At 41.4% G+C, this 22,500-nt stretch overlaps 3 long non-coding RNA genes across 7 annotated transcripts in view; 2 read left to right on the top strand and 1 right to left on the bottom strand.

Moving 5' to 3' along the window:
- The window catches only part of LOC123502466, a 7,979-nt gene extending 5,874 nt beyond the window's left edge, over nucleotides 1-2,105 (top strand). For both annotated transcript variants that reach the window (XR_006674106.1, XR_006674105.1), the window contains 2 exons: nucleotides 1,098-1,394; nucleotides 1,726-2,105. This is a non-coding gene — a long non-coding RNA (uncharacterized LOC123502466). The remainder of the gene's footprint in view (nucleotides 1-1,097; nucleotides 1,395-1,725) is intronic.
- Nucleotides 2,106-9,251: 7,146 nt separating this feature from the next.
- Nucleotides 9,252-11,261, top strand: LOC123502461. Its single transcript, XR_006674097.1, has 3 exons — nucleotides 9,252-10,408; nucleotides 10,558-10,655; nucleotides 10,846-11,261. It is a non-coding gene; the product is annotated as an uncharacterized LOC123502461 (long non-coding RNA).
- A 4,415-nt stretch (nucleotides 11,262-15,676) lies between these two features.
- The window catches only part of LOC123502460, a 12,089-nt gene continuing 5,265 nt past the window's right edge, over nucleotides 15,677-22,500 (bottom strand). For 3 of the 4 annotated variants that reach the window (XR_006674095.1, XR_006674093.1, XR_006674096.1), the window contains exons 2-4: nucleotides 21,636-21,763; nucleotides 20,569-20,651; nucleotides 15,677-15,717 (exon numbers count right to left, since the gene is read on the bottom strand). This is a non-coding gene — a long non-coding RNA (uncharacterized LOC123502460). Of the gene's footprint in view, nucleotides 15,718-20,568; nucleotides 20,652-21,635; nucleotides 21,764-21,864; nucleotides 22,009-22,500 lie in introns of those variants that run through there. The other variant, XR_006674094.1, reaches the window with a different exon arrangement.

The raw sequence follows: 22,500 nt of genomic DNA, 5'->3' as shown, positions 1-22,500 counted from the left end.
GGTCTAGTTGTCAATAAGGGCAGATGGTCGTGCATTCACTAGTGTGGTTAGAGTAACGTGGGTTCAGAATAGATTTGTGTAATGGCTGTAACAAGTGTAGTGTTTTCGTGGTCATTGTAGTTGTGTAGGAAGGAAGAATTACGCTTAACCTCTCCAGTACTGTGACGCATTTTCACCTTGAGATGTGTGTACGATTAGATCATTCTATTGATGTTACAAAGCGTGTATGGATGTCACAAGGTTTCTCAAGTTGTATAAAATCACCAAATAGTAACAGAAGGAATATGAAAACGCGTCTTGGTGCTGAAGGGATTGAACGGGTCGCGTTACTATAGAACTCCTTAAGTAAGTTATATTTGAGGCTAAAATGTTTCAGGTTAGTCATTGTGGTTCCCTCGTTATAGAATAGGTACCAGAATCGGCGAAAAGAATGAGTGGACAGGATTTTCTAACGTAACGAGGCTGGTGTTTCAAGGTTCGTGCATTAGAAGCGAGATGTGGTAGCATAACGATAAGTTTGGGGATATAACCATGACATTAGTTCTTGAAGTGGTAGGCAGGCGTAAATGGTTCGAGGTTCACGAGTGACGGTGGGAGGGTTTGTGTGTGTGGGGGGAAGGTGGGAGGGCTTGTGTGTGGGGAGGGTTAAGAATGGCTGGGAGGAATGAAGTGAGCGTGAATGGCTCGTGGCAAGAGGAGGCAGAGTGGGAACTAAACGAATGCAGTGTGATAAAACTGAATGCATTGTGATAAAATAGGAGACAGAAGGGATGGTGTGGTGGGAGTGTTTGACTGGGTTAGGGCACTGAAGACGTGTAACGGAGTAGAGACGAGTGAAAGGCTGGCTGAGGCAGTGAAGGAGTGAAGATAATGTGGCGTTAGATTTAGAGATAATTAGTGAAAAAGATACTGCTATTCATGTTTTTGTGGTGGTGGTGGTGGTGGTGGTGGTAAGAATTCGTAGAATGAAGAGTGAAAGGCTGATTGAGGCAGTGAAGGAGTTTGCTTAGGGCAATCTTGCTTGTTAGCTATAGGGATAATTAGTGAACAAGTAAACAAGGTACTGCTGTGTTCATGCTTATTTTTGTCCATTACAGGCGTTGACGATCCAAAGGCCTGACTCCACAACGGTAATGAGCCTCGTCTACCTTGCACTTAACGGACAACGCTCACTACCAACACTTCTGCCTCTTCCACCGCCGCAAGATTGGGGAAGGACTCGCTGCCTTGCATCGCGCACACGGGCTACTCTTAACGACCGCCACCGCCGCTGCTGCCGTTGAGGGAGACTGGCTGGATGAGTGAGTGATAGAGGCGAGGCAGGTGTGGTGAGGCGGAGGATTGGAGACGAGAACGAACAGATGACGGCAGACACGGAAGATTCCACTAACCAGGTAGATGAATGTGTAGCAAGATTGGTTGTGTGGGTGTGAGGATCGGGTGTGGGGGAAGTTTGAGGGGGTTTGACGTGGTGTGGTTTACTGAGACTGGCGTGGAAGATGAGAATGAAGGGATGGGAGTGTCAGGATGGTGAAGGGCCAGGATGCTACGTAAAACGGGCGACGCTGTGAGGAGAACGAGGGAGAAGGGTGTAACTGGAGTGTAAGTGGAATAACGATCGAGGAGGGCGAGTGAGAGAGGCTGACTGAGGCAGTGAAGTGTGTATTGTAGGACAGTGTGGCGTGGTACATACGGAGATAATCAGTTAATTTTTCTCCATTACAGGAGTTGGTGATCCGAAGCCGTGACTGCAGCGATCCCGTGCGTCCTGCACCATCAGGAAAGGTACTCTGGCTTCGCACTGCGCCTACATTGACCGTTACCGCCGCTGCTACCGCTACTCGGAGGGGCACTGCCTCGCATTGGGCCTTCACTGCTGTCCCGCTAATACACGTGCCGCCGTCGCCGCTACTGGCACTGAGGGACTTCGCTTCGCAGCGGCCTGGCAAACACCTGCTACACCACCACCACCACTAACTCCACCGCCGCCGCCACCACCGCAGTCTCCTATTCAACGCTTGCTGCCACTACCACCTCATTATGGTGTCACTGTACTTGAAGCTTGGATCTGTTGTCACTACTGAATAATAAAGTGTAAAGAAATATTTTTTGTTTCGGTAAATTTCCTTCCCTGGGAATATTTGTGGGTTGTGGGTGGTTTCAGTGAGTAGTCGCCTCAAGCTGGCTTGGATCCGTCTGACACCAATATTGCCTCCATTGACCACCTCCTACACTCGCTCTAAACGATCACACCCCAGAAATGAAACACGCTAATTTGAAGCTTAATATTTATTATCATAAAAGCAATAGAAAAAAAAGTGGTTGTTAGAAAATGAAATTAAAGCGAAAAAGTTACGTGACATCAATTGTAATTAATAAAAATGGTCCATACCACCATCTGGCTGAAAAAACTAAAAAAATCTAGGAAAAAATGGCATAAAAAAAGCCCCAAAACGGGCCCTAAGGAAAAAATGGCAAAAAAAGCCCCAAAACGGGCCCTAAAAAATGTACTAAGTAAGGAAAAAATGGCAAAAAAAGCCCCAAAACGGGCCCTAAAAAACGTACTAAGTCGAAAATACTCTAAAGAGTCTCCGGAGATAAGGTGGATGCATATTGGAGCTAAAATTAAATACAAGAGTCTCCCTACACTTTTATTCAATTTTTGACATTATTACACATTGCCTGCAAAACAAACCCACAAATATTTTCTGCCTGCAAAACAAACCCACAAATATTTTCAACTGAATAAAACAATATACAAAGAATACAGTGAAAAACTCTACACAAATTTTCAACTATGGTGAAAGTCTAGACAAATTTTCAACTTGATTTTCAACTTATATAAAAAAATTTGTATGAAAAAAAAAATAGTCTACAATGATCTTCAACTATACAATAAATATTAACATCAATTTACAACTTAACATAAAAAAGATCTGTGCTAATTTTCAACAAATTTCAACTTAACAAATTATTTTTAAACAACTTTAAGTTAAAATTTGTTAACAAATTTTTCAGTTAACAAATATTCAAAGATTAAGAGAAGAGAGAGAGAGAGAGAGAGAGAGAGAGAGAGAGAGAGAGAGAGAGAGAGAGAGAGAGAGAGAGAGAGAGAGAGAGAGAGAGAGAGAGAGAGAGAGAGAGAGAGAGAGAGAGAGAGAGAGAGAGAGAGAGAGAGAGAGAGAGAGAGAGAGAGAGACAAGAGAGAAACAGAGAGAAAACACTTTGAGAAAATGAGAGAGAGAGAGAGAAATAGTGAGAGGACAAAATAGTGACAGTGAAAACAAATGAAATAGAGGTGAGGAAGGTACTGCTGAACCTGGACGAAAAAGGCTGTGGGGCCGGACAAAATTAGACTGCTTCGCCAGTGTGCTAGTGAACTGGCCACCCACTCGCCGCACTGTTCAATCAGTGCTTTCAGACCAGTACGTGGCCACAATATGGAAAACCAGCAGTGTTGTGCCAGTGCATAAAAAATGTGATAAAAGTGTCCAAAAACTATCGCCCTGTTTCCTGCTGCCTGTACTGAGTAAAGAGAGAGAGAGAGAGAGAGAGAGAGAGAGAGAGAGAGAGAGAGAGAGAGAGAGAGAGAGAGAGAGAGAGAGAGCAATCAAAGTAAACAATCAAATAGTAATAATATACATGAAAACAACACATTTTAAAAACAACACATACACTTTAATCTTGTGCCCTCCATACACCCTTGCTAATGTCATTAAAATGGTCTAATGGTACACAAATCTCAGGATAAAAATGTGTCCCAGTACTGAAGGGGTTAAAATAGTGAAGGCTGTGGCCATTAATCCTTTGACCACTATAAACCCTTGCTAATATCAATAAAATGGTCTAATGGTACAAAAATCTCAAGGTAAAAATGTGTCCCAGTACTGAAGGGATTAAAATAGTGAAGGCTGTGGCCAATAATCCTTTGACCACCATAGACCCTTGCTAATATCAATAAAATGATCTAATGGTACACAAATCTCAAAGTAAAAATGTGTCCCAGTACTGAAGGGGTTAAGGACCATTCATAGAAGCAATCTGCAGACTAAGATACACTCTTGATACACCCCTAACACCCTGACACACTCTCACCTCACACACAAACACCTAAAAACTTAACAAACCCTTTCAAAAACCACAAAAAAGTGATTAACCTGCACAAACACACCCACACAGCACACTCTAAGGGTAAGTTCACACTACAAGCAGAGCGGAGCAGAGTGGTTGCTAAGAGGTGTATGGAGATCACAAGATTAATGGCCACAGTCTTCACTATTTCAACCCCTTCAGTACTGGGACACATTTTTACCCTGAGATCTGTGTACCATTAAACCATTTTATTGATATTAGGAAAAGTTTATAGACATCAGAAGGTTAATGGTCACAGTCTTCACTATTTTAACCCCTTCAGTACTGGGACACATTTTTACCTTGACATTTCTGTATCATTAGACCATTTTATTGACATTAGGAAAGGTCTACAGAGGTCAGAAGATTAACGGCCACATTCGTCATTATTTTAACCCCTTTAATACTAGGACATCTTGAGATTTTGTGTACCATTAGACCATTTTATTGACAGTAGGAAAGATCTATACACGTCAGAAGACTAATGGCCACATTCTTCACTATTTTAACCCCCTTCAACATTGACGCACATTTTTACCTTGAAATTTGTGTACAATTAGACATTTTATTGACATCAGGAAAGGTCTATAGATGGCAGAAGAATAATGGCAAGTCTTCACTATTTTAACCCCTTCAGTACTGGGACACATTTCTACCTTGAGATCTGCATACCATTAGACCATTTTATTGACACTTGGAAAGATCTATTGAAGGCAGAAGATTAATGGCCATAATCTTCACTATTTTTACCCCTTCAGTACTGGGACACATTTTTTACCTTGAGATTTGTGTACCATTAGACCATTTCATTGACATTAAGAAAGATCCATGAGAGAGAGAGAGAGAGAGAGAGAGAGAGAGAGAGAGAGAGAGAGAGAGAGAGAGAGAGAGAGAGAGAGAGAGAGAGAGAGAGAGAGAGAGAGAGAGAGAGAGAGAGAGAGAGAGATCTAAAGGCAGAATGACAAGATTTCTATATTATTTACCGGAGAAACAGTCTTGAAAACCCTGCCAGTCATCTCTGTGGCCTTGGAAAATTGTCATAGAGAGAGAATAAAGAGTTTTGAAGAATGTTTTTACAGTTGTAAAGGCAGAATGACAAGATTTCTGTATTATTAAGTGGAGAAACAGTCTTGAAAACCCTGCCAGTCATCTGTGTGGCCTTGGAAAACAGTGGTGATGAGAGAATAAGGGTATTTTTATGGTTCCTGAGGCAGAGTGACATTTCTATAATATTAAGTGGAGAAACACTCATGAAAACCCTGCCAGTGATCTCTGTGGCCTTGGAAGGCGTGTTGTTGAGACAGCTAAGTGTTTGTGAATACAGGCCTTTGTCTGACACACAAGCAGCAACAATGCACATTCTTCATTCCCTCTGAGTTCAGTAAGTGAAGGAGTGAGTGAGTGCTGAGTGAATCTCTTAACAAGGACACTGCATCTTTGTCCAGAGAATCCAACACTTGCTTCACAAACTCATGTGGGGGATTGAAATAGTGAAGACTGTGCCCATTAATCTTGTCACCTCCATACACCCTTCTTAACCCCTTCAGTACTGGGACACATTTTTACCTTGAGATTTGTGCACCATTAGACCATTTTATTGACATTATCGAAGGTCTATGAAGGTTACAAGATTAATGGCCATAGTCTTCACAATTTTCACCCCCACATGAGTTTGTGAAGCTGTACAAAATCACCAAATAGTCACCACAAGGAATATGGAAATGTGTCATGGTACTGAAGGGTTAATGTCAATAAAAGGGTATTACCATAGCCAAACTTTCTTCAAATGCCCTCAAAAACATGCCAAATGGTCTTAAAATACCATAAAAAACATGCCAAATGGTCTTAAAATACCATAAAAACATGCCAAATGGTCTTAAAATACCATAAAAACATGTGAAATGGTCTTAAAACATAAAACATGCCAAATAGTCTTAAAATACCATAAAAACATGCCAAATGGTCTTAAAATATCATACAAACATGCCAAATGGTCTTAACATACCATAAAAACATATCAAATGGTCTTAAAATACCATAAAAACATGCCAAATGGTCTTAAAATGTCCTTATAATTAAAAATGCCAAACTGCTAATCTATCCTAACTATTCTTCATGGCTCCAGGTGTTGTCTTGTACTCTGGGTGTTGCTGATGGCTGTAGGTGTTGTAGAAGGCTTGTGTTGTGTTGTCGCTTGTCTTGTCTTGGCTTGGTGGTGCAGTGTTCCAGCAGCAGTGTGTCTTGACTTTCCTGTAATGAGAGGTGCACTGTTTATATTGAGTCACCTTCACTATTTTGTAAACTGAACTGAACGCAACTCAAATGCCGTTAAAACATGTCAAACTTTTTTAACTGACCTCAAAACATGCAAAACTGTCTTAAAATCCTATCAAAACATATCAAACTGTCTTATAATTTCCTCAAAACCTGGCAAACTATCTTAAAATGCCTCAAAACATACCAAACTGTCCTAAAATATCCTCAAAACATGACAAACTGCCTTAAAATGCCTTCATAACATGCCAAATCTGTCTCAAATTAAAGATGTACCAATACCAAAATTTTGGCCGATTCCGATAACGATACCAATACCACCTAATTGGGCCGATACCGATACTACTACTTATAGTGATTACTGCACTGGACACCAGGATGAGTTGGTGGACGGTGAGCGTTATCAGATGGGAGGCTTTGTTTTGGGGGATGCTGTGAGTCCTTCTGAGAACGTTTGTGAAATAGGAGCAATTCTAGAAGCTTTGTGAAGCCATTTTGAAAAGGTAAATTACTCAGTAATTGGAATGAATATCTTCTCAGTCTTCTGATTCTTGTCAGTTATTTTAAATTCTTACTTACTCCTTTAGCGACCATTTGGTCTTGTGCATTTTCATTATTAATTTTATTGACGATATTTTGGCGGTCGAAAATATTTTTAAAATTATTAAAATTGTAAAACAGACAAAATATTAGCAAAAGAAACTCATTTTGTTGTGTATGTTTCTCTTTAATTAAATCTGACATCCTTTGATATTAATTCATTACACATTAGTAGACCAATTCAGAAAAATGAGCTTTCACCTAATCTTTTCAATTAAATAGAAAAAAGTTTAGTTTATTCTAAATTTCTAGTGTATTGCTATGATCTTAAATAATTAATATGCAACAAATTATACACAATGCACATGATTACAAAACAGAATCGTTACTTTCTTAGTTATGGAAATTTTACATCCTTAGGTTAACACAAGTAACTCAAAAATTAAACTACCATTAAAATTAATAATATACATATATAATTCAAGCTTCCACCTATTCCAGTATGATATCTTGGAAAAGGCTACCACTACCACTGTTAATTATAAATCAAATAAGAATATGCTGTTATTTACAATAATGCAAAATGCCTAACTATATATATATATATATATATATATATATATATATATATATATATATATATATATATATATATATATATATATATATTGCACTCAAAATCTGCCAAACTGCCTTAATATGCCTTCAAAATCTGCCAAACTCTTAAAATGCCATCAAAACATGTCAAATTGTCTTAATATGGCCTCAAAACTTGCCAAACTGTCTAAAATTGCCCTCAAAACATTCAAAACTGTCTTAATATGGCCTGAAAACCTGCCAAACTGTCTTTAACTCACCTCAAAACCTCTCAAATTGTCTTAATATACCCTGAAAACCAGCCAAACTGTTTCAAATTGCTCTCAAAACCTGCCAAAATGTATTAAAATGCCCTCAAAACATGTCAAACTCTGAAAATGCCCTCAAAACATGCCAAACTGTCTCAATATGGCCATAAAACATGTCAAACTGTTTTAAAATATCCTCAAACATGCTAAACTGTCTCAAAATATGCTAAATTGTCTTAAACTGCCCACCAAACACGTCAAACTGTCTCAAAATACCCTCAACACATGCCAAACTATCTAAAATGCCCTTAAAATATGCCAAACTGTTTAAATATACCCTCAAAACATGACAAACTGCCTCAAAATTCCCTCAAAACCTTAACCGCCCAACCTAACCTAATGTAACCTAACCACACCTCACACCACACCACTGACCTGCATAAGGAAGAGAGCCGTGTGACCTCAGCATTGAGTGGCCACCTCCTCTCGGGTCACAGTGAAGTCGCAGTCCAGGGAATCCTGTGGCAAAAGGTCAGAGGTCACACAGGTCACACTGGGATAGTAATAATAGTAATAGTATTAGCACAGGAGGAGGAGGAGGAGGAGGAGGAGGAGGAGGAGGAGGAGGAGGAGGAGGAGGAGGAGGAGGAGGAGGAGGACATGTCAAATTGTGTTAAAATGTCCTCAAAACCTGACAAACTATCTTAACCCTTCTTGGCTTACGGTGATCGTACATGAATGATGATATTGTTCCGTCCAGAGAGACGGCGATCGTATCGGTAATCATGATTTTTCCCGCTTGACATTTGAAGATTGGCACGGGGCTGTGTCATTATTTCTTGGCATTGCTCAATAATGAATTACTGGATCATATAGTGACTGAAACCAACGCATATCATGCCCGGTATGCTGAAACATCTGATGTAACCCCTCGCTCGCACGAGAAAGAATGGCTACACATTACGAGAGATGAACTTTTGACGTTCATAGCTGTGACTATGCTAATGCCTCATTCTAAAAAGGCTGTTAGACATGATTACTGGAGCAAGGCTGAGATGTTATACATGCCATTTTTTGCAAGACAAATCACAAGAGACAGTTACAGTAATATTCTAAGATTTCTTCACTTTTCTAGTGAAGAAACTGCTGATCCACTTTGGAAAATAAGACCAGTGCTGCAAAGTCTTACAGATAAATTCAAGTCTTACTTCAACCCATTTCAGAATCTTGTTATAGATGAATCACTGATGCTATTCAAGGGAAGATTAGCTTTCAAACAATATATACCATCAAAGCGACATCGCTTTGGAATCAAATTGTATGTGCTATGTGATTGCAAAACCGGAATTGTGCTGGATTTTGCATCCATTCTGGCAGTGACATTGATGATTGACTAAAAACAATCCTAGTGGATTCTCTGGCTCAGTAGTAGATGTACTCCTGAAAGATTACCTGGGAAAAGGCCATGTATTGTATACTGATAATTGGTATACGAGTCCTCAGCTGGCAAGGTATTTACATGATAATAATACTGGTGCAGTGGGCACTGTCAGATCAAAGAGAAAATATATGCCAAACTTTGGAGTAACAAAAAAAGGTGATGTAATCAGATTCAAGACACATGATATGATAGTAATGAAATGGCACGATAAAAGAGCAGTGCATCTTCTTTCTACTATCCACACTGGCCAGATGAAAGATACCCAGCGGGTTCACAGGAGAACAAATGAGCCTATCTTCAAACCTGATATTGTCGCTGATTATAACATCAACATGAGACTCGTTGATAAAGCTGATATGCAGCTAGGTACAGTGGACAGCCTAAGAATAAGTGTCAAGTGGTATAGGAAAGTATTTTTCCACATGATAGATATTTGCATGTTGAATGCATGCAACATTTACATGACCAAAACAGGCAACAAGTCATCTCTAAGAGTATTCAGTATGAAAGTCATAAAACAAATGCTGGAAAGATTTCCAACACAAGTGCCTACACATTCACGTCCAGATAGACAGAGCCGTGCAGCTCAGGAAGGACTGGCAAGCTGTAGGACTGGAAACTCATTTCCCTGTACATGTTCCTCCAGCACCAGGAAGGCCACATAAGAAGGGACAGAGGGAATGTATAGTTTGCAAAACAACGCAGAGGAGAGAACAGAAACGCAAGCTAGTGACAACAATGTGTGAAGGGCGTGGTGTAGGGTTGTGCCTAGGCGAATGTTTCAAGAAATATCACACCCTCAAGACATACTAATAAGTGGGAAAGAGAACTGTTTAGATATAGTGATACATGTATAAGGAGCAACATATGGCAAGATGACCTAGTACGGAGCTCTACATTCTACCAATAGCAAGATAAATATAACTTTACGTTATACTAACAAAATAAGTATTACTTGTAAGATTCACTGAATACTGATTTTACACAAAATATGACTGGGTAAATGTTTGGATGTAAGGTTGGGCAGCTGTGTGCCTACATTATCTTCTTTCCTTGTCACAGGGGCAGCAAGGGAGAGGGAGGCCTGTCTCCTTCAAGCAAACAGTACGTGGTGTATCGGCAAGATGATCTAGTACAGAGTCCTACATAGGAATTCTACAGAGCTACCAGTTGCAAGGTAAATATAACTTTACATTATACTGACAAAAAGAGTATTACGTCTTGTAAGATTCACTGTATACTGATTTTACACGAAATATGAGTGTCGGGTGTGAGGAGGGCAACTCTGTGCGCCTAAAAATATTTCCCCTTCTCTCCTTATCGCAGGGAGCGCAGGGAGTGGGGAGAGAGGACTCTATCCTTCAGGCAGATGTTGGTGTATCTTTTATTGCCATCAAACAGATCATCTTCCATTATTTCACAAGGTAAAGTGAATGAGTGTTTCTTGAATAGAGTATATATAACCACATGAATGTTTGTACAAATGAACACACACACACACACACACACACACACACACACACACACACACACACACACACACACACACACACACACACACACACACACACACACTTCATAAGCTATGTTTACATGTGATCTCTTTTATTGCAGAGTTTGCAGATGCAGCTTTCTTGCACCCACTTGATGGCTCCTCGGATTCCTCCCTTCACTCCCTCCGACCTTTACTACCCTGTGGGCCAGCACGTGTCATCGCACTAGTGTTGCCAGAGTTTGTTTTGTTCTGCTCCAGTTCATTCCCGTATACAAGTTTTTATTCTCTTTCTTTTCAGTTGTAATAGAGCTTACTGTTAGACTAGGATTACGGAAATAAAGTAATAATTTAGACAACTCTTACCATTTACTCCTCCGGGGTACCAGGGACCTCACAAATATATTCCTCCTCGGACTCCTCGAAAGAGGTTAGGAACTGTTCCTCCATATAATTTACAAAGCTAGAAACAGAAGAAGGAGAAGAAGAAATAACGGAAGGGGGAGATACTACAAGAGAAGAAGGTGGAGACAGATCGGCGAGGTGGGAATGCAGAAGTACAGCAGGTAAGGAGGAGTGACACAAAGAGACAAAGGATCGACACCAAAACAAATTGAGGGTGAGGAGACGAGTAGTGAAGGTGAGGAGGAAGAAGAGGGCTCAGGTCTAAGTCAAATTGTTGAAGGGTGTGGTGATGGAGGGTGAGAGGGTGCAGGAGGAGGCAATGATGGTGGTGAAGTAGATATAAGAGGAGGTGGAGGAGGTGACTGACTACCCTCCATCACTGATGCATTGATACTGAGAGTGACAAGCAGGTGGTCACGTGATGCAACATGGTGTTGCTTCTTTACAGGATAAGGATTTCTGGCTTCCCATTATCCTCATAGAATCTCTCTCTCTCTCTCTCTCTCTCTCATATCTGATACGATGAGAGAGGGAGGGGAAGGGAAGGAAGGATGGAACACGTGAACAAACAAACCTTTCCTCTCTCTCTCTCTTTTATTATTATTTCATTACTCTTCACTCATTCATATCTGATCCGATGAGAGAGAGAGAGAGAGAGAGAGAGAGAGAGAGAGAGAGAGAGAGAGAGAGAGAGAGAGAGAGAGAGAGAGAGAGAGAGAGAGAGAGAGAGAGAGAGAGAGCTTCCTCGCAGAACTCCGTCATTTCTACCCCGCGGGTCACACAACACGTTTTGACAGGAATCTTTGACCTGCAATAACTTTTCTCTCAGAGGTCGTAGCGCTCTGGATAGTACATCATTGTTTTTACAATTACAAACATAAAACAATTTTTAAAAATAAAATCATCTTATATAATTTTCTGATATTTCAAAATTTACCCGTGAGTAGGGAACGGAAAATAAATTCGTCCACCGTAAGCCAAGGGTTAAAATGTACTCAAAACATGATAAACTGTCTTAAAATGCCATCAAAACAAGCCAAATTTTCTTAAAATGCCATCAAAACCTGCCAAACTGTCTTAAAATGCCATCAAAACTTGCCACACTGTCTTAAAATGCCATCAAAACCTGCCAAACTTTCTTAAATTGCCCTCAAAATCTGCCAAACTCTCTTAATATGCCATGAAAACATGTCAAACTGTCTTAATATGCCCTTAGAACATGTCAACTGTCTTAAAATTTCTTCAAAACAAGTTAAACTATCTTAACATGGCCTCAAAACCAGCAAAACTGTCTCAAATTTCCCTCAAAACATAACAAACTGCCTTAATATGCCCTCCAAATCTCCCAAACTGTCTTCAATTTCCCTAAAAACCTCCAAAATTGTCTTACTATACCCTCAAAACATACCAAACTGTCTCAATATGTCCTCCAAACTGTCTTAAATGCCCTCAAAACATGTCAAACTTTCTCAAAATGCTCTCAAAACATGGCAAACTGTCTCAATATGGCCATAAAATATGTCAAACTGTCTCAAAATACCCTCAAAATATGCCAAACTGTTTTAAATTGCCCTCAAAGCATGTCAAACTGTTTTAAATTGCCCTGAAATATACCAAACTGTGTCAAAATACTCTCAAAACATGTCAGTCTTAAAATACCCTTAAAAAATGCCTAACTGTCTTAAAATACCATCAAAACATGCCAAACTGTCTTACAGTATCCTCAAACCCTGCCAAACTGTCTTAAATTGCCCTCAAAGCATAACAAACTGTCTTAATCTGCCCTCAAAACCTGCCAAACTGTCTTCAAATGGCCTCAAAACCTGGCAACCTGTCTTTAATTGTCCTCAAAACATACCAAACTGTCTTAATAGACACTCCAAACCTGCCAAAGTGTATCTGTATTAAAATGCCCTCAAAACATGCCAATATGGCCATAAAACATGTCAAACTGTTTTCAAATATCCTCAAAACATGCCAAACGGTCTCAAAATACCCTCAAAACATGCCAAACTGCCTAAAATGGCTTCAAAATCTTACCCAGGCTAACCCAATCCCCTAACCCAACCACACCTCCCACACCACACACCACACCACTGACCTGCATAAGGAAAGGAGCCGTGTGACCTCAGCGTTGAGTGGCCACCTCCTCTCGGGTCACAGTGAAGTCGCAGTCCAAGGAGTCCTGCGGCAGAAGGTCAGAGGTCACACAGGTCACACTGGGATAGTAATAATAGTAATAGTATTAGCAAAGGAGGAGGAGGAGGAGGAGGAGGAGGAGGAGGAGGAGGAGGAGAGGAGGAGGAGGAGAGAGAGAGAGAGAGAGAGAGAGAGAGAGAGAGAGAGAGAGAGAGAGAGAGAGAGAGAGAGAGAGAGAGAGAGAGAGAGAGAGAGAGAGAGAGAGAGAGAGAGAGAGAGAGAGAGAGAGAGAGAGAGAGAGAGAGAGAGAGAGAGAGAGAGAGAGAGAGAGAGAGAGAGAGAGAGAGAGAGAGAGAGAGAGAGAGAGAGAGAGAGAGAGAGAGAGAGAGAGAGAGAGAGAGAGAGAGAGAGAGAGAGAGAGAGAGAGAGAGAGAGAGAGAGAGAGAGAGAGAGAGAGAGAGAGAGAGAGAGAGAGAGAGAGAGAGAGAGAGAGAGAGAGAGAGAGAGAGAGAGAGAGAGAGAGAGAGAGAATTGAAATAGCAAAAGTTTATGAAATGACATTTATTATTTTACCTTTTCTTTTTCTCTTTTCTTCTTCTCCTCCTCTTCTCATATTCCTCCACCTATTCCTTCTTCTTCTTCTTCTTCTTCTTCTTCTTCCTCCTCCTCCTCCTCCTCTCTTGCCTTGGTCCGTCTTTCTCCATATTCTTAACACAATCTGAAATAAATAAAACTGGATTAATATTAGAGAGAGAGAGAGAGAGAGAGAGAGAGAGAGAGAGAGAGAGAGAGAGAGAGAGAGAGAGAGAGAGAGAGAGAGAGAGAGAGAGAGAGAGAGAGAGAGAGAGAGAGAGAGAGAGAGAGAGAGAGAGAGAGAGAGAGAGAGAGAGAGAGAGAGAGAGAGAGAGAGAGAGAGAGAGAGAGAGAGAGAGAGAGAGAGAGAGAGAGAGAGAGAGAGAGAGAGAGAGAGAGAGAGAGAGAGAGAGAGAGAGAGAGAGAGAGAGAGAGAGAGAGAGAGAGAGAGAGAGAGAGAGAGAGAGAGAGAGAGAGAGAGAGAGAGAGAGAGAGAGAGAGAGAGAGAGAGAGAGAGAGAGAGAGAGAGAGAGAGAGAGAGAGAGAGAGAGAGAGAGAGAGAGAGAGAGAGAGAGAGAGAGAGAGAGAGAGAGAGAGAGAGAGAGAGAGAGAGAGAGAGAGAGAGAATTGAAATAGCAAAACTTTATGAAATGACAATATTTATTATTTTACCTTTTCTTTTCTGACAATATTTTCTTCTTCTCCTCCTTTCTCATATTCCTCCACCTCTTCTTCTTCTTCTTCTTCTTCTTCTTCTTCTTCTTCTTCTTCTTCTTCTCCTCCTCCTCCTCTTCTTGCCTTGGTCCGTCTTTCTCCATATTCTTAACACAATCTGAAATAAATAAAACTGGATTAATATTAGAGAGAGAGAGAGAGAGAGAGAGAGAGAGAGAGAGAGAGAGAGAGAGAGAGAGAGAGAGAGAGAGAGAGAGAGAGAGAGAGAGAGAGAGAGAGAGAGAGAGAGAGAGAGAGAGAGAGAGAGAGAGAGAGAGAGAGAGAGAGAGAGAGAGAGAGAGAGAGAGAGAGAGAGAGAGAGAGAGAGAGAGAGAGAGAGAGAGAGAGAGAGAGAGAGAGAGAGAGAGAGAGAGAGAGAGAGAGAGAGAGAGAGAGAGAGAGAGAGAGAGAGAGAGAGAGAGAGAGAGAGAGAGAGAGAGAGAGAGAGAGAGAGAGAGAGAGAGAGAGAGAGAGAGAGAGAGAGAGAGAGAGAGAGAGAGAGAGAGAGAGAGAGAGAGAGAGAGAGAGAGAGAGAGAGAGAGAGAGAGAGAGAGAGAGAGAGAGAGAGAGAGAGAGAGAGAGAGAGAGAGAGAGAGAGAGAGAGAGAGAGAGAGAGAGAGAGAGAGAGAGAGAGAGAGAGAGAGAGAGAGAGAGAGAGAGAGAGAGAGAGAGAGAGAGAGAGAGAGAGAGAGAGAGAGAGAGAGAGAGAGAGAGAGAGAGAGAGAGAGAGAGAGAGAGAGAGAGAGAGAGAGAGAGAGAGAGAGAGAGAGAGAGAGAGAGAGAGAGAGAGAGAGAGAGAGAGAGAGAGAGAGAGAGAGAGAGAGAGAGAGAGAGAGAGAGAGAGAGAGAGAGAGAGAGAGAGAGAGAGAGAGAGAGAGAGAGAGAGAGAGAGAGAGAGAGAGAGAGAGAGAGAGAGAGAGAGAGAGAGAGAGAGAGAGAGAGAGAGAGAGAGAATTGAAATAGCAAACTTTATGAAATGACAATATTTATTATTTTACCTTTTCTTTTCTCTCTTTTTCTTCTCCTCCTCTTCTCATATTCCTCCACCTCTTCCTTCTTCTTCTTCTTCTTCTTCTTCTTCTTCTTCTTCTTCTTCTTCTCCTCCTCCTCCTCCTCCTCCTCCTCCTGCCTTGGTCCGTCTTTCTCCATATTCTTAACACAATCTGAAATAAATAAAACTGGATTAATATTAGAGAGAGAGAGAGAGAGAGAGAGAGAGAGAGAGAGAGAGAGAGAGAGAGAGAGAGAGAGAGAGAGAGAGAGAGAGAGAGAGAGAGAGAGAGAGAGAGAGAGAGAGAGAGAGAGAGAGTGTTTCAGTGTGGGAGGCCATAAATTCAGAGTGTTATTGAAGCAGTGGGTAAGTAAGTGAAGTGTTTGACAGTGACACATAGAGAATAAGTGAATAAGTGAAGTGATAATACAAGATACATAGTGACACAAGTGATACACTGCAGGAGTAATTATCACTAAATCAATAAGAACACTAGCAGTCAAATAGTTGGTGGGCTTTGAGATAGGAGATACCCATAATGCCTTCTTTAGCCCGTTAAAACACAATGGAAATGCACATATTAGCTACATGCTGAGTACTAATAAAAAATTAATAAATAAAAAAAGATATTTATGTGTGAAAACCTTACAAAATGGCACATCTATCATGAACCCTTTGTCAGCGACTCCGCCACCCCCGCACTGCACAACCCCCACCCCCCGCACCGTGTTCTGTTGGGGGTGCTGACGTAGGAAGACATTCATTTCATCCCTTGTGACATGAAGCCACTTTTTTGCCATAAACTTTTTCTAATTTATTTTTGGGTTGTCCACAAAACGCTTGGCTGCTGAGACACTGGTCCACACACACAGCGACTGTACCACCTCGTCTGACATGAAGAGCTGGAAGCAGTGCAAACCATTCATGTCATTCCTTGGTACATCAGGATCAAAGCCACAAAAATCCTCAGTCAGGACCGGACCAGTACCGGGATCAGATAAGACAGGGAAAGTATGGAGGGAAGCATGCAGTGCAGGGCTGCCTGGCCGCTCCTCATCCTCCACAATTCCATGTCCACATTCAAAACTGTACACTCTTCTAAATCAACATAAATGCTTTCCATCTCTCTTAATTGTCATCCTCCACACTTCCATGTCAACATTTCAAACCTTACACTCTTCTAAATCAACATACATACTTTCATCTCTCTGAATCCTCATCCTCCACACTTCTGTGTCCACATTTAAAACCGTACACTCTTCTAAATCAACATATATACTTTCCATCTCCATTAATTCTCATCCTCCGCACTTCCATGTCCACATTTTAAACCGTACACTCTTCTAAATCAACATCTATGCTTTCCATCTCCCTTAATTGTCATCCTCACCACTTCCATCACTTTCTTCCTGGGAGCTCCTGGCCTCACTGTCCTTTTCTGGCAAATATTCCTCATGTGAGTCACTAATGAGTCCTTCTGATTGACTCTCATTGTCCTCAGAATCCTGTAATTCATCTAATAGAGCCAGCTCACCCTCAGAATCCCTCAAGGGTGACAATGACAACACCATTACACCAAACTGGTCAGTAACACACTGCCCGCCGGCCACCACCCTCCCCTCAGGCCACACGGTCCCTCCCCAAGCCACCGTACCCAGTGTCCCTGAAAACAGTTAGTCACTTTGTCACTGAATCATAAAAACACACAAAGCGAGTAGATGAAGCACTGATGGAGCGATGGCGTGCATTACTTCATCGCCTCAGGAGCAAAAATTTTAAAATACCTTGAAACACCCTTAAAACACCCTAATATAGCCTTAAAACAGCCAAAACAGTCTTAAACACCCTAAAACACCATACACCCTCAAATAGCCTTTAAACAGCCCTAAAAGCACTAAAACAGCCTTAACCGATTACCGCCCAGTGGATCATGTTTGGTGATCTGTCTTTGATGGCCTGTATCTTAAACATGCTGAGCAAATTGAGTTTAGAAAAGTGTTCTTACAGTAAGCAGAAGTGGGAGGACCTATTTATAGCAACGACATTCAAATCTCCCAGTGGTCACGTCATTAGGAGGATTGAATTTTGTGAATTTTTTGTTCATGTTCAGTAAAAAATGGTGATGAAGTGTATGTCATATTTCTTGATCCTTTTCACTATACAAGCACAACACTTTCTACATGACATGTCAGTTGAATTATCTGCCCTATCACACCATCTACCGAATTGCAAGTTCACTACAATTAGAGGTGACAAATATGGTCCACTGGGCGGAACCGTTATCAGTCACCCAGTGTGAGATTCACAGCAGCACAGCAGCACAGTTGCCTGTAGACGTACTGTATACATCCTCCTGATTCTCTGATATTGTGAATGAATACTTTACAGAGCATATACTTACTAGCTTGAAAAGTTATTTTGCTCAACAGCTGCGAAATATGTCTAATGCTCCTGTGAAATGCCTCAGTGTGCAAGAAGCTACACACTTGTTATGTAGTGAGGAGTTCAACGTTGATCATGATGCAGAAGTAATAATAGACTTGGTGAACATTCCTCCTGATGATGATCTAAGTGATGAGGATGAAGTTGATGATGATAATACACTTATACCAATGGTAAAAGATGTCCCTGGTGCCATTGAAATTCATACCACACAAACCTGGCCAAGGAATGAAGAAAAAACGACGTCTGGACTGTGTTGATACACCAGTGTGGAGTAAGAAGGTTAGCGTTAGTTATTTGTTTAGTATTATGTCATGTTTTGTGTTAATAAAGTAATATGATGATGATTAACGTGTATTCACCAGATTCTTTATGTCATGTTTACTCAGGTATTTGTCTGTGGCCAGAATTACTCAAACACTAATTCATTGATTTTTCATCATTACTGTTGGAGTTTTAACTTGGAAATGCATGTAATGCTAAATATTTACTAAAGTGCTGTTTCTACTTCCAGGCACATGATACCACGGTACTCCAAGTGGGGTGAGATGTCAAACCAAACCGAAAAGCTGAAGGCCAAACTGCACCAACAACTTGACGGTCACACACCAGTTGACATCTTTGAGGATATTTCACCGACGACATCTTTGCGCTCATAAAGCGAGAAACAATCCGTTATGCACACAGTGAAAAATGATCCCCTGTTTAGCTTGGAAGACCATGAACCAAAAGCCTTCATTGGCTTCCTGATCTATTCTGGGTACGTCACTCTTCCTAGCGAACCACTTTACTGGTCTGATGCTGATGATGTGGCTCAAAATACTGTCAAACAATTAAGCTCTATCCAGGAACAAGTACTTGAAGATAAAAGCGTACCTACATGTACAAGACAACAACAGTCGCCCACAAGATTGCACAGACAAGGCTTTCAAAGTCCGGCCCCTGATTGATATGCTAAATTCTTCATTCCAGCAGTATGGTGTGTTCCATAAGACTTTATCTGTTGATGAAATGATGGTGAGATACTATGGTCATGATGGCCTCAAGCAATTGATCAGGGGGAAGCCCATCCATCAGGTTTGGGTACAAGCTGAGGTCGCTTTGTGGTGATGAGGGTTATTGCTACAAATTTGACCTGTACTGTGGCCGTGAAAATCGTTCAGCACTCCAAGAAATGACTCTAGGGACACGGTTTGTTCAGTGTGATTGATAACCTTTTCACATCGCGTGGCCTCCTAACCATTCTCACTGGAAAAAACACGAGCCACTGGAACCGTGCGAGAAAATAGGCTGCAGCAGTGTCCCGTGAAGGCCAGCAAAGTCATGACTGTAGGTTCGACAAGAAGAAGATCCTTGTAGTCAAGTGGAATGACAACAAAGTAATGACAAACTATGACAGTGTTGATCCCCTCACCACGGCACAGAGGTGTGACAGAAGAGAAAGAAAAGAATCGACATGGTGCAGCCTGAACTCATCAAGACATATAACAAAGGCATGGGAGGAGTTGATCTGCACGATTGGCTCATAGGAAAGTACAGCATTGCTATACGTGGGAAGAAGTGGTATTGGTGTCTCTTGACCAGGATGATAGACATGACAATCATCAATAGCTGGCTGCTCCATAGACTTGTGTCAGATGAGCCTATAACCCTCCTGGAATTTCATCGCCAGATTGCAGTGAGCTACCTCAAAGCTGCTGCTGTGAATAGAGAAAAGCCAAGATTCACCTCATCACTGGGTTTGCCGACACCTTGGAGTCTCCGACGTGATGGTGTACAGCACTTCATTACCCGCACTGGCGACAGCAAAAGGCTTAGATGCCAGTTAGTAGGATGAGACAAAGGCCAACAACAAAATGCGTGAAGTGTGACGTTGCACTGTGCATGGAGTGTTTTGCAAACTTCCACACACGTACATGAATATGAGGTCGAATGTTCATAGCAACAAATACAGTAATGTATATTTTGTGGATGAATAGCAGCAGTGCAGCAGAAAGTGATATAAAAGAGAAATATGTGTATGCCAAGTATTAGGACTCATTTTTGCTCATGTACAATTTATGAATAAAAGGTACAAATTTGAAACATTACAATTAGCCCAATTTGTAACTAGAAAAATACGCAGATGCTAAGTATACTACGAAAAAAGTAAAGAAACCTTGATTTTTTCCTTTACTAAGGTAAGTATATGCAATGGGGCCGAGACGCTAACTGATCCGCCCGCTGGATCATTTATGTCACCCTCTGCAACTCACTTAGGCTTTGACTTAAGTTATCATGATTTTTCCTTCAGCATGTCTTGGTTAGGTTACAAACACACAGCTTGCCAAAAAGTACTACAATCTCAACACGGGAAATAGGTCTGGGCGTTAATGGGTTAAACACCCTTAAAGCAGCCTTAAACTGCCTTAAACACCCTAAAATAGCCTTAAAACACTCTAACACAGCATTACATATCCTGAAACAGCCTTAAAACACCCTCAAAGTCTTCAAACACCCTAAAACAACCCAAACCAGCCTTAAAACACCCTCAAAGTCTTCAAACACCCTAAAACAACCCAAAACAGCCTTCAATACTCACAGTTGGCTAGGTGTATCCCAGCTGGTGCAGTTGCCATGTTCCATCCCTACATAGAGCCACTTCCTTTAGTACGGCCGGTGATCCTGTAGGGAGGAGGTGGTGGTAGTGGTGATGGTAGTGAAATGGTGTGGTTTTGTGAGCATCTTATGTGGTAATGTTGGTTGTTTGTGGTGGTTGTGGGTGTGGTTGGACAGTGGTGGTGGTGGTGGTAGTAATAGGAGGATTTTAAAAAGACGACAAATATTTTCCAGCCAAAACAAGTGAAAAAATTGAGGTTTATGAGACAAAATTGTAAGCAAAAAAAATGCTTTCACACACCACACTCTCACCAAACACACACCACACCAGCACACACCATTCCCACACCTGCACACACCAGCAAACCACAAAAAACCCTTTGCAAACACTGGAAAATGCAAAAAAAAAAAATATATATATATAGTAGTTTACACAACAAAAAACATTTACACACACACCACACATACCACACACACACACCACACCTGCAGAAACCTTTCCCACACCTGCACACACCAGCACAGTACACAGCTTGGTGTGTGGAGGGAGATATGGAGGAAAGAAAAGGAGGTGGTGGAGGGAAAAATGAGAAAAATTGTCAGGTTTTGAAGTGAGATTTAGAAAAGTACTATTTTGACTATCATAGAAGTGAGATAGGAGACTCAAAATTGGAGGGAAGATGGAGGAAACATGGAGGAAATAGTCTATGGAAGGAAAAGCCTGGAGGTAACCTGTGGAGGGAGATATGGAGGAAACAAGACAAACATTACCTAACCAAAACGCAGCAATTATTACCTTAAAATATTGCATCACACAACAAAACACACACACACACACACACACACACCTGCACTCTACAAACAACCCTTAAATCACACCTGGAAAACGCCCACAATAAGTTTACCCTAGCCAACCCACACCAAAAAAAATAAACACTATACATAGGTAGCTATAGTTGACATTACAAAAACATACAAAAAACACACTTACACACCCACCACACTCACAGCACACCTGCTGACACCTCTCCCACACCCACACACACTCACCTCTCCCTCTGGAACTTGGTGAGTGGAGTATGTGTGGAGTTTTGCCGCAGAGAGGGCACAGGCAGCCCGTCACCACCAGCGGCTCTCCAGGGACCAGTTGTGACCTTGTGGCAAGCCATGGTGCACCTCTGGAATAGTGGTAGTTGTTGTAGTAGTGGTAGTAATAGTATAAGAATCTAGGGTATTACTGCAGAGTTTCACCACAATCAGCTACGTGTTTTTTACCCACCTCAAGAGATCGAGCTCCTGATTACAAGTAATTTGAACCCCATATATACTAGGTGCAACCTTTTTGAATGGCGACACAGATTTTTAATAATTTAAGCGTGTTTTGGTGATGAGCCATGACAATAGCCTCCCACATCAAACCATGCCGCACACTGATGGTGTCAGGCGCTCGCGGCGGCTCGGCGGGCTCCTGACACACCATTGTCTGAGCATGCGCTTAATTGTTTAAGCTGATTGATTCTGTTCTTTGAAACTGAAGCGGCAGCCAAGGAAAAAAAAAGCATAATTATTTCCACCAATCACGACGGCCCCTGAGGTTAGGTTTAATTAGGTTAGCTTAGGTTTAGTTGGTTAGTTAGGTTAGGTTAGGTTGGGTTAGGTTTGGTTAGGTTAATTTATCTTTAGTTAGGTTAGGTTAGGTTAAATTAGGTTGCGTTGGGTTGGGTTAGATTAGCTTGGGTTAGGTTAAGTTGGGTTGGGTTACCTTACCTTAGGTTTAGTTAGGTTACCTTCTTTTCTGGACAAAACTCATTTTTTGTGTTCAATTTCGGCTTCTTTTTAATTCATTTACCACTTGTTTGTTGATGCAAATCATATGATGTTTCGGGGATGTAAAAAAAATGGCTTGATTTGCGCA

The sequence above is a fragment of the Portunus trituberculatus genome, chromosome 11 (genome assembly GCF_017591435.1).
Source record: "Portunus trituberculatus isolate SZX2019 chromosome 11, ASM1759143v1, whole genome shotgun sequence".
NCBI lineage: Eukaryota > Metazoa > Arthropoda > Malacostraca > Decapoda > Portunidae > Portunus > Portunus trituberculatus.
Note: the sequence above shows the minus strand (reverse complement) of the source record. Positions and strands in the feature narration are given on the sequence as shown.